Source organism: Muntiacus reevesi, chromosome 20 (assembly GCF_963930625.1).
Source record: "Muntiacus reevesi chromosome 20, mMunRee1.1, whole genome shotgun sequence".
Lineage (NCBI taxonomy): Eukaryota > Metazoa > Chordata > Mammalia > Artiodactyla > Cervidae > Muntiacus > Muntiacus reevesi.
The window spans coordinates 25,658,953-25,671,790 of record NC_089268.1 but is presented as its reverse complement, the minus strand read 5'-3'; positions in this window follow the sequence as shown (position 1 = coordinate 25,671,790).

Genomic DNA, 12,838 nt, shown 5'->3' with positions numbered 1-12,838 from the left:
CAGAACATCTGCTTCCCTTATAACAGTGGGGCTGGGAGCACACCTCCTGAGCCCCCACAAATGAGGAGGGCTGCATGGGGCTGAGCTGATGGCTGAAACCAAAGAAGCCCCAGACCTGTGGTTGAAGCAGCTGCATGAGCCATAAATTGTTTGTAGAAGCAGCCCTAGTGGCTGTCTAAGGGGAGGGAGCAACAGGAGTAGCTACAGTCAGGACTGATTTCTCTTTCTTTGGTTTCTCCACCCTGCTCAGAGCTGCAGGATTCCAGGTTCTTTTCTGGAGACAGAAATACAAGAGCTGGGCTTCTTTTGGATTCCTTTAGTCAGGGCAGGGCAGACAAGCTTTGTGTGCGGTTCTACCCCTAGGCTGATTCCCATTTCCAAGAGAGCACTGAAGGTCCTCCCCCTTGTGAGGCTGATAAAGCATCCCTTCTCTAGGTCTTCTAAGGCTCTTCTCATGATGGTCTTTATGGCATCGTATACGTCCAATGAGCTGACTATTTGGAAAAGACCCTGATGCTGGAAAAGAGTGAAGGCTAGAGGAGAAGAGGGTGGCAGAGTATGAGATGATTAAATGCCATTACTGACTCGATGGACATCAATTTGAGCAAACTCCAGGAGGTAGTGGAGGACAAAAGAACCTGAGGTCCTGCAGTTCGTGGGGTTGCTGAGTCAGGCATGACTTAGCAAGAGAACAACTACAGCAACATATCTTTTCACAGGTGAGAGAAAGCAGTGCTGTGCATTTGTCTCTGCTTCATTTTCTTCCCTTGCAGATTACAAATAAAAACCTTGGTATCAAGTGGGGTCCCATGACTGTCCCCAAGGGAGAGCCTTACACCACATGTGGCTGTCTCCTTCTGGACATTTTGGTCTCAGCAGATACATCATTGCCTGAGAAGGCCCTTCTCTTAATATCTAGATATGTTACCTTGTCCCTCCCATCACATCATCTTTTACTTTTAGTTATTGATGTCTCTCACTATCGGAAATCGGCTTGTTCATTTATTCTTTACTTGCATATTGACCGTCTTCTCCAACAGAATGGAATCCTTATGGGAATGGAGACTTTAACTGTCTGATTTAATCTCCTGCCTGTGCCTACAAAGGTGCCTGTCACACAGTGGGGCTCATCGTCACCCAGTCACTTCCTGGGTGCCTCAGCAGTAAAGAACCCGCCTGCCAGTGCAAGAGATGAAGGAGACATGGATTTGACCCCTGGGTCAGGAAGATCCCATGGAGGAGGGCATGACAACCCATTCCAGTATTCTTGCCTGGGAAATCTCACGGACAGAGGACCCTGGTGGGCTACGGTGCATGGGGTCCCGAAGAGTTGGACATGACTGAGTACATATGTGCACACACCAGTTACCCATCTGCTCGTGACCCTCCACTTTTTCCCATCTTGGAGTTAAAGTCTTGTATTTCAATAACCTACAAGGCCCTCCAAGCTCCATCTCTCAAGCACCACTTGCCTCTCAAGTACCACCTCTCTGAGCTCGCTTTTTTTCTTACTACACTCTGGTCAGGCTGGTCGGCTCATTAAACACTGGGTGTGCCAAGATGACGCCTTTCTCACGCTCTTACACCTGCTGTTCGCTTGCCTGGAGCCCTCTGACTTGACACATCCATGGGGTTGTTTCTTCATTGCTTCATGTCTTTATCTGATGTCTTCCCTCCCTTCCTATCACAACTTTTAGCCCCCTGGCATTTCCTCTCTTCCTTCCTTTATTTTCCTCCTTGGTACTTAACATAATCTAACCTATTATACTTGCTTTTCTTGTTTATTTTCCCCCTCTCCCATTAGACTGTGGGCTTCCCTGATAGCTCAGTTGGTAAAGAATCTGCTTGCAATGCAGGAGACCCCGGTTTGATTCCTGGGTTGGGAAGATCTGCTGGAGAAAGGATAGGCTACCCACCCCAGTATTCTTGGGCTTCTCTTGTGGCTCAGCTGGTAAAGAATCTGCCTGCAATGCCGGAGACCTGCGTTCGATCCCTGGGTTGGGAAGATGCCCTGGAGAAGAAAAGGCTATCTACTCCAGTATTCTTGGCTGGAGAATTCCATGGACTATTTAGTCCATTGGGTTGCAAAGAGTTGGACACGACTGAGCAACTTTCACTTTCCCACTAGACTGTAGTTCTCTGAGGGTAGCGGTATTTGTCTGTTTGGTTCACTATTATATTTGAGTGCTTGAGCAGCATCTGACGCTGAGTAGTTCACAGTAAGCATTTTTTTGAGTGAATGAAAAGGGAGGGAGAACTTGATGTTCTCTGTCATAAATTCTGGACTTATTGGAAGCCACTGAACACTGTGAAGGGGGAAAATGTCAGTTTTCTGTTGTAAAAAAGATTGATTTGGACACTGGGAATGAATGGATTGGAAGAGCAAGTGTGGATATGGAGTGATAAATTAGGAAGATTTGCAAGAGTTTAGGGGAAAGAGAGTGGCAGCCTGGACTGGGGCTGGTGGAGTGAGGATGGAGATCACGGTTGTGTTAGAAACTTAAGATTCTGAATATGTAAGTCTTGGGGACTGATTAGAAATGGGAAGCCATGGTTGGAGACAAGATGTGGAGTAGGAGAATGTATGTATACGTATGACTGATTCACTTTGCTGTACAAAAGACTGTAACACAGCATTGTAAAGCAACTCTATTCCAGTGAACATTTAAAAAAGGAACGGGAAGCTAAGCTGCATCAAGAACAAATCTAAGGTTTCCCTGTGTGAGTAAGAACCTGTGTGAATGGCTTGTTGTTCTATTCCTGGATACAGAAAACACTGGAGGAGGAAGAGATTTGAGGCAGAAGATCAAGGGCTTAAAGACTCTGGACTTGCTGGGTTTAGAGCATCTGAGAGATAGCAGAGTGGAAATACTGTGTTGGCCATTGGATATTCATGTCAGGAGCTCAGAAGATTCGAGTCATCAACACATAGATAGTACATGAAGCCATGGAAATGGACGATAAACAAAAACCAGCATCAGGTTGCATCTGTGAGATCAAAATTCATCAGACATTATTATGGTTCCAGCGTGGCTATATCGACAAAAAAAAAATGCACAACCAATTGATAAAAGTTGAGAATTGTGACTTACTTGGCAGACTTTCTGAGGACTCCAGCCTGGGAGGCAGTCTCTTAGACAGCTCTGAGGGACTGCTCCGAAAAGGAAGGGAGCCCGAATATATCGGGGGTTTTGGCAACAAAAATTAAGTAGTCAGAACATCAAAAGATGACTGTCAAAGAAAACTGGATATCTCAAGTTAGTGAATTTACTGCTTTTCCGTGTATGGGAAGATCCAAGAATCTGGGCTCATTGAAATCAATCCTTTGCTATGCACCTTAATTATCAAGGGCCAGTATCCTGTTTTTCTCTATCCTGAATCCCCTCAGGGTGTACCATTTTGTGGCTTGATGACTGCAGCATCCTTTGTTTACTGAGATGACAAGTGACATTTTTCATCCATAGCTGTTTCTCTCTGGGAAGGCTGGTTTGCTAGGTCACTACTAAGCGGGGAGGAGGCAGCTGGGCAGGGGTGGGGGAAGGTGTGGGGGTCAGAGTACTCAGCTTCCACCTCGAACCTGAATTCTCTGTTGGTCCTACCTGGAACCCTCCATCAGGGTTACTCTGGATAAGACTGCACCTCAGTCTTTAGACTTAGTTCTGTTTTTGAAAGTTTCCTTTCTGCCATCAGTCCTGAGTCTTCCCCAGAAACCAAGTTAGTGAGGGGATAGTGACAGTTACCATCTAACCCAGCTGTTGATGGGGGCAGTTTTTTCCTGAAGCTTTTGGACCTGTGTTCAAAGGGGGCAGGAAGACAGGTGGCTCCAGAAAAGAGAAGTTCAGGACTAACAGAAGGGCTTTATTATTTTTTATTTTTTAATTGGAGGATTGTTGCTTTACAATGTTATGTTAGTTTCTGCTGCACAATAGCATGAATCAGCTGTATGTGTATGTACATCTATATCTATATATCCTTCCTCCTGAGTCTCCCACTCCACCTCCATCCCACTCCTCTAGGTCATCACAGAGCCCTGAGCTGAGCTCTCTGTGTTATATAGCAGTTTCCCACTAGCTATCTATTTTACAAACGGTAGAGTTTATATGTTAACGCTACTCTCTCAAATCACCCCACCCTCCTCTTCCCACCCTGTGTCCCAGAAGAACTTTAAGTTGAATGAAGATCTTGGTGCAATTTCATGAGCATTTTGACATCTTTGCATCTGAAATGGTAGCTGTAGGAGACCATGCATTTGTTTTAGGCTTGTTTTATTCTCTTTCTTATTTAAAATGTTGGTGTTTTTTTAAATTTAAAATTAAAAAAGAATTGGGGCCACACTCAGTGGCTTACAGTATCTTCCCTGACCAGGGACTGAACCCGGGCCACCACAGTGAAAGCCTGGCATCCTAACCACTAGACCATGATGACTAAAAAACTGTACAACTTGAGCATTGCGAGTTAAGTCTTATTTGGGGGCAAAATGAGGACTGCAGCCCAGGAGGCAGCATCTCAGATAGCGCTGAGAGACTGCTCCAAATAAAACTTAACTCACAACTCCCAAGTTGTACGTCTTTTTTAGTTGACGGTTAAGGCGACCGATGAAGCGACCCAGAGTGGACTTCCTTCCTTCACCTGGACTTCACGAGGAACCGGAGCTTTAGTACCAGCAGTGGCCTCTTGCACCCATCCACCTCCTTGGGGAGTGTAGATGAATTTGGCTTAAGTCTCTCCTGGTTCTGGAATCTCCCATATTGGTTGAGATTCTGAGTTGTATTTGGTGGTGGAGCAGATTACCTGCCCCCTTCCAGTAGGAAAGATACTGCGGGTGTGTGTGTGTGTGTGTGTGTGTGTGTGTGTGTGTGTGAGAAACGTCCGGGGCATACTCACTCATGATCTAGACACTGAGTAGGGCTTGGTTGAAAGACACCGAGATATTCCCACCCAGTCATAAGATCCTGGGTGTCAGGAGTTGGAGGGGGGAGGTGGCTGGCTGAAAGATGCCAGGGCAGTTGCCACCCAGTAGAAAGGTACTGGGCAGGAAGGGGCTCAATTGGGAAAAAAATTGAGGAATACCTGGGGCCCGACTGAAAGATTCCGAGGTTGCTCCACTGCAGGGGACTGAATGGTCTTGGCTGAGTGGTTAAGTAAGAGGCTGATCTGACACCTTTCCTCAATTTGACCGCCATAGCAGAATTTGTCAGGATAAAAGTGAGGAGAATCCAAAGAAAAGGGACAAGAATCCTCCCTGCCCGTTTCAGTTTTCTCAGGTGACTGAGAAATTTACAGGAGTGGTGGAGGCCTAGCCCTCAAACTGTGCAGTGGTCCCATAGGGAAACCCACTCAGTAATTAAAATACTTGCTCCTCCAGGGGTCGCACAGAACTGGCCATTCAGGAACGCGAGCAGCCATGGTGGTTTTAGATTGCCCGAGGCAGAATCTGAGACGTGTAGGACGAGAGGAAATGACTCTGGGGTGACTCCTGGAGGAGTTAGGCTCACAAACAGCACATAGGCCCACTATACAAGTTGACTAGTGATTTTTACCCCTGACAAATTCAGCTTAAAATGGGAAACAAAATCTCTCCAAAACAGAAACAAAGGGTGTAAGAAAGCCAACCTCTGACTAACACTCCAGCCAGATTCATGTACAATGTATACCGAGATCATACTTTCAAGTACTTAGTTAACTGGAGAAATTACACTAAGTAAAAGATTTCAATCCAAAATGGCCAAATTGGGGTTCTTTTGGTATTCCAAAACTGATGCTTTTGTGTGCAGTTAGAAAAGGCTGGTCGTGCTTACCTTGGTATCTAGAAGCTTCTAAAAGTGGAATTGATAGAGAAACGTCTTTGCAGGAAACCAACAAGAAATTGCTTGAAACTGTATCAGAACTAAAAAGAGACTGCTAGCCCTGACTCCGCCAGGTCACAGGTCTAGTGACCTGGGAAGTCATATTTGGCATTTATGCCATTTGGCTTTTGATCTCTGAGCATCATTTTACCATCTTTTGGGGGCACTCTTGCCACTTGGATTTTGATTTCTGGGCATCTCTTTGCCTTTTTTTCATTTAGAGTGTGACTCCTGGCTGGTGAAGTTCTGGTTTTGTTTTGTTTTGTTGGTCTCTTTTGAACACACGGACATCTGGTACAAACTGCTGGAGTTAATATGGAAATTGCTCACTCTAAGGTTCCACACTCCAATGGGAACCCCTTGGAGAAAAAAGTTTTTTTTTGACTGGTCAATCAATAGCTATGATCCAATGACAAGAAAAATGGCCTAAAAATATTAGATCTTTATTGACATTGGATAGGAAAATGGACTGAAGTTTCCCCTATGTCCAGGACATCCTCCTGCATCTCTTTAAGAACTCTTGCCCTGAGGATATAACTCCTCCTATACCTTTATACCGGAAGCATCACTTAAATGATGCTTAGGAAGCATCACTATGAACAAAGCTAGTGGAGGTGATGGAATTCCAGTTGAGCTATTTCAAATTCTAAAAGATGATGCTCTGAAAGTGCTGCACTCAATATGCCAGCAAATTTGGAAAACTCAGCAGTGGCCACAGGACTGGAAAAGGTCAGTTTTCATCCCAATCACAAAGAAAGGCAATCCCAAAGAATGCTCAAACTACCGCACAATTGCACTCATCTCACATGCTAGCAAAGTAATACTCAAAATTCTCCAAGCCAGGCTTCAACAGTACGTGAACAGTGAACTTCCAGATGTTCAAGCTGGATTTAGAAAAGTCAGAGGAACCAGAGATCAAATTGCCAACATCTGTTGGATCATCAAAAAAGCAAGAGAGTTCCAGAAAAACATCTACTTTTGCTTTATTGACTATGGCAAAGCCTTCGACTGTGTGGATCACAACAAACTGTGGAAAATTCTGAAAGAGTTGGGAATACCAGACCACCTGACCTGCCTCTTGAGAAATCTGTATGCAGGTGAGGAAGCAAAAGTTAGAACTGGACATAGAACAACAGACCTTTCCCAAATCGGGAAAGGAACATCAAGGCTGTATATTGTCACCTGCTTATTTAACTTATATGCAGAGTACATCATGAGAAATGCTGGACTGGATGAAGCACAAGCTGGAATCAAGATTGCCGGGGAGAAATATCAATAACCTCAGATATGCAGATGACACCACCCTTATGGAAGAAAGTGAAGAGGAACTAAAGAGCCTCTTGAAAGTGAAAGAGGAGAGTGAAAAAGTTGGCTTAAAACTCAACATTCAGGAAACTAAGATCGTGACATCTGGTCCCATCACTTCATGGCAGATAGATGGGGAAACAGTGGAAACAGTGTCAGACTTTATTTTGGGGGGCTCCAAAATCACTGCAGATGGTGACTGCAGCCATGAAATTAAAAGACGCTTGCTCCTTGGAAGAAAAGTTATGACAGAGACATTACTTTGCCAACAATGGTCCATCTAGTCAAAGCTATGATTTTTCCAGTAGTCATGTATGGATGTGAAAGTTAGACTATAAAGAAAGCTGAGCACTGAAGAATTGATGCTTTTGAACTGTGGTGTTGGAGAAGACTCTTGAGAGTCCCTTGGACAGCAAGGGGATCCAACCAATCTATCCTAAAGGAAATCAGTCCTGAATATTCATTGGAAGGACTGATGCTGAAGCTGAAACTCCCAAAACTTTGGCCACCTCATGTGAAGAACTGTCTCATTTGAAAAGACAGTGATGCTGGGAAAGATTGAAGGTGGGAGGAGAAGGGGAAGACAGAGGATGAGATGGTTGGATGGCATCACCAATTCAACGGAGATGAGTTTGAGTAAACTCCGAGAGTTGGTGATGGGACAGGGAGGCCTGACGTGCTACAGTCCATGGGGTCGCAAAGAGTCAGACACGACTGAGTGACTGAACTGACTGATACCTTTATACCAGAGCTCTCTGGATCATTTATCTAGACCATCTCTAATTCCTGAAATCAAAAGAAAAAAAAAAAAAAAGGGAAACAAAGCCTTTTAAAATCTTATTTCAGCCAATGTTTACAACTTGTGAGTTTTGTATTGTGAAATCTGATTCATAACTAAGCTTGCATAACAAAGCTATAGGATCTCTTTTGTCTGTTTGGATATATGTATGTCTCTGTGTGTCTTTGTTTTTTGGATACCACTGCTGATTGCTGAGATCAGTTTGTAAATTATCAGTTTGTAAATGTAACTCCATGGCTGATTCATGTCAATGTATGACAAAACCCACTGCAATGTTGTGAAGTAATTAGCCTCCAACTAATAAAAATAAATGGGGAAAAAAAAAAGTAAGCGCTTACAAATCAAGTAACTAAATATAAGAGAAATGAACCTAAATGAATTTCAGGTTCGCATGAACTGGGAAATATTTAGTATTAAATGCCTGATATTAATATTTATTTGTTATCTAACTAATATAGACATTCTAAGTTATTAACATTAAGCAGAATATTTTCATTGTTTAAGAATGTCTGTCTAAAATATTCTCTCCAGATTGGGGTAATTTGAATTTCTAAGGGTTGTGCTAAACTAAGTGTTGGAAGTTTATTGGATAGCTAGGTCATTTCCAAGCAAAATAAGATTTTGAAACATTTACTACTGAACACTAATTTCCTCTTACAGAGAAACTAAAAATGAATGATGTTTGGTGCCATCCTAAAATATTCTCTCTAGGAAAGCAAAGGTTTTAGAAAGTATTAGTGATATTTATGCTCACCAATCTGTAAAATGCTAATATAAAAGTCAGCTCTTGGTTGCTTAAGGAAAGTAGGAAGTGTGTTTTCAGTAAAGAAGGTATGAGGAATGAAATTTCATTTTGTGAAGGAAAAAGGAAGTAAGCCTGACTTACAGGTGGCTTTTTAGGATGGAAGAACAAAGTAATTGGTACAGAAAGTGATAAGAAGGCTTATGAAAAGTCAACCATGAGAAAATAATTTTTTACATGGTTTAAAATAAGTTTAAAATAATTTTAAGTTTAACTTTTAAATAAAGTGAAAATGAGTGAAGTCACTCAGTCATGTCCGACTCTTTGCGACTCCATGGACTGCAACCTATGAGGCTCCTCTGTTCATGGGATTTTCCAGGCAAGAATCCTGGAGTGGGTTGCCATTAAAGTAGGCTGGTACAGAAACTTGAATTTAGCATTTTTCTCTTAAGATGACATCTTTTTTTCAGATGTTGAGCTGCCTTTGATAATAGATTTAAGTTTCTTTATCTCCTCAATGATCTGTTCTGAAATCCTGTATTGTTACTTTGGCTAAGTGAATAGCTATTGTTTCACAATGACCTATAATGCTATCTGACTGAGTGTTCTAAACCTTTTTGATATTTATTGACGAAACTTCCTAAATCATCTTAATGAAGAAGATTTGTAACTAACTTTGGGATGCTTCAGAGGGTCCCTGAAACATCCCAAAGAGATGTTTACACTCTTTAGATGTTACACTAATTAGGTTCATTTTGTATACAGAATTACTTGGTAAGTATTGTCAGGTGAGTAACAAGTCTCAGGTTATATTGTATGGTTAATGTTACTAATACAGATATTCTAGAAACTGTATGGAGTTCCTAAAATGCTGACGTATTTGGGTAAAATGTTATCAGTCATAATTCTAGTTTCTATCTCAAAATATTGTCATAGCACTAACCAAGTTTCACAAAAACGCTTCCTTTTCAAGAAGATTTATAGAAAGGACTTTTGGATAAATACCAGTTTCTGAACTGGGTAAGGATTCTGATGGAAAATCTGATGACTTTACTAAGGTTAACTAAAGGAGTGAATGAACTGGTGAATATGCTTATAACTTTTATGATTTCTATCTGAAAAATTACTGATTTGAATCTGTGTTTTCCAGGTGTAAGAAAAACCTTCCCCTCAAACTAAGTATGACAGTAATTTGTAAAAAATTTTATATATATATATATATTTGGAAAAAATTATATTTTATAAACAAATTGAAACTTTTATCTTTCCTCTCTATCTGAACCCTCCAGAGACTGGAAACTCTTAGTCTTCCAATAACTTTATTAGATAAGTTAGGTAGGTTGTCTCTCTAACAGGTCCAGAAATCTCAAGAAATTTTGGAGACCTTGAGAAGGGAGGAATTCACTTATATCTGTTAGGCAAAATATGTAATAAGCCTTTGGTCTGACTTTCCTAGCCCTGTTCTAGTTTCCTAGAACTTTTATTTTAAAAGTTCAAGGCTACTGAGACCAGACCTATATCACAAACAAGTCTTAATTGGGTTATATTTGGTAAAAATGATGGTGATTTTAGGGAGAAAAAGATGTTTCAGTTCAGTTCAGTTGCTCAGTCATGTCTGACTCTTCGTGACCTCATGGATTGAAGCATGCCAGGTTTCTCTGTCCGTCACCAACTCCTGGAGCTTGCTCAAACTCATGTCCATTGAGTCGGTGATGCCATCCAACCATCTCATTCTCTGTTGTCCCCTTCTCCTCCTGCCTTCAGTCTTTCCCAGTATCAGAGTCTTTTCCAGTGGGAAGACTTTCCCATCAGTCTTTGCATCAGGTGACCAAAGTATTGGAGTTTCAGCTTCAGCGTCAGTCCTTCCAATAATATTCAGGACTGTTTTCCTTTAGTCCTGATTTCTAATGAATATTCAGGACTCAACATTCAGAAAAATGTTTCAATGAATGTTAAATCCCAGTTTGTTAATGGAGGTCTGTATCTACTAAGACTCATTTCCTGGACAGTTCTTTGCTGTTAGGGTATACTAATGTAAAATTTAAATTATTAAAAGACACTCTAGGTTTGCTTCTGAAGCTTATCTCAGTAATCTATCTTTGGATGAAGATCAGATGCCTCACACATGACCTGCAAGCAAGACTGGAAAAAGACATAATTTAAGGTACTGTCTCCAACTTGGATGGAAGGACCGTTCTATCAGGTACTCTTAACTAGTTCACGCCCAGTGAAATTGAAGGAAAATTGACTCTTGGATTAACTTTCACTTCTGAAAGTCCCTAAGCTGGACTGGTCTATAGAGAGGCCTGCTGATCTCAACTCACCTTAAAACAAGGCTCAAAAAGAAGAAATTGCACTACACTAGAATTATATGCAGAGTATATCATGAGAAACGCTGGGCTGGAAGAAGCACAAGCTGGAATCAAGATTGCTGCGAGAAATATCAATAGCCTCAGATATGCAGATGACACCACCTTTATGGCAGAGAGTGAAGAGGAACTGAAAAGTCTCTTGATGAAAGTGAAAGAAGAGAGTGAAAAAGTTGGCTTAAAGCTTAACATTCAGAAAACTAAGATCATGGCATCTGGTCCCATCACTTCATGGCAAATAGATGGGGAGACAGTGGAAACAGTGCCAGACTTTATTTTTTGGAGCTCCAAAATCACTGCAGATGGTGACTGCAGCTATGAAACTAAAAGACGCTTACTCCTTGGAAGGAAAGTTATGACCAACCTAGTTAGCATATTAAAAAGCAGAGACATTACTTTGCCAACAAAGGTCCATCTGGTCAAGACTATGGTTTTTCCAGTGGTCATGTATGGATGTGAGAGTTGGACTGTGAAGAAAGCTGAGCACCGAAAAATTGATGCTTTTGAACTGTGGTGTTGGAGAAGCCTCTTGAGAGTCCCTTGGACTGCAAGGAGATCCAACCAGTCCATCCTAAAGGAGATCAGTCCTGTGTGTTCATTGGAAGGACTGATGCTGAAGCTGAAGCTCCAATACTTTGGCCACCTCATGCAAAGAGTTGACTCATTGGAGAAGACCCTGATGCTGGGAGGGATTGGGGGCAGGAGGAGAAGGGGACGACAGAGGATGAGATGACTGGATGGCATCACTGACTCGATGGGCATGAGTTTGGGTAAATTCCGGGAGTTGGTGATGGACAGAGAGGCCTGGCGTGCTGCGATTCATGGGGTCATAAAGAGTTGGACACGACTGAGCAACTGAACTGAAATGAAGTGAACTGAAGGATAAGAAGATGACATCAGAAGTAGACAGCTTGCCCAAGATGCTGATCTGATTTATAATCAGATCATTTATAATATTTCTTGATTCTTTGGACCTATGCCTATCAGTCAAATGTTTTCTATCATGGACACAATTCTATGCTAGTTTAAAACTCAATCCAACTGTTGAGTTGTGGCCAATAACCTATGTCTAGTACTTCTGTTTTACCTTCGTGGGTTTCTGTCCTCCAGGGCTCTGATTGAATATCCCCTAGGAAATTTATTTTAGATGAGAGTTCAGTCCTGTTCTGTCTATTCATGACATTACTAGATGGGATCCTCTCACCTGACCAATTAATAATACCTGCTCTGATGTTGGCAATAGATTTTTCTCTTAGGGTCATTCAAACTCAAAGTGACAAGCTAAGTCTCAATCAAAAAACTAACGTCTCATCTATTAAAAGGAAAATTCCCACAATTATGGGATGGACATTTATGGCTAACACCAGGCTATGATCATTTAAGTTTAAAAGCTTCTCTATGCTGGGAACAATTAAATCATACTAAAAATGATCAACCTGATAATATTATAAGACAAGGCCAGGTGCTTTATGAACTATGCCTATTATTACCCTTAGAGAGAATGATTGCTATGGAACTCAGTGGATCTGTGGCACTAATTTATGGCCTTGACATCTACAGGGATGGATATGAAGGTGTAGCCTGGGATTCTCATGAATTTAAAGTCATACATGTTAGCAAATTAGAGGTAACCCCAAAAAATCTACCATTGGTATGATCCCAATTGGTCAAAGATCTGTATTCTACTGGTATGACCATTTATCAACCTTTTTTGTGTGCCTCCATTGGGGTTGGAGGATGTAGTTGAGCGTATAAGAAGCCTTAACAACTTTCATAA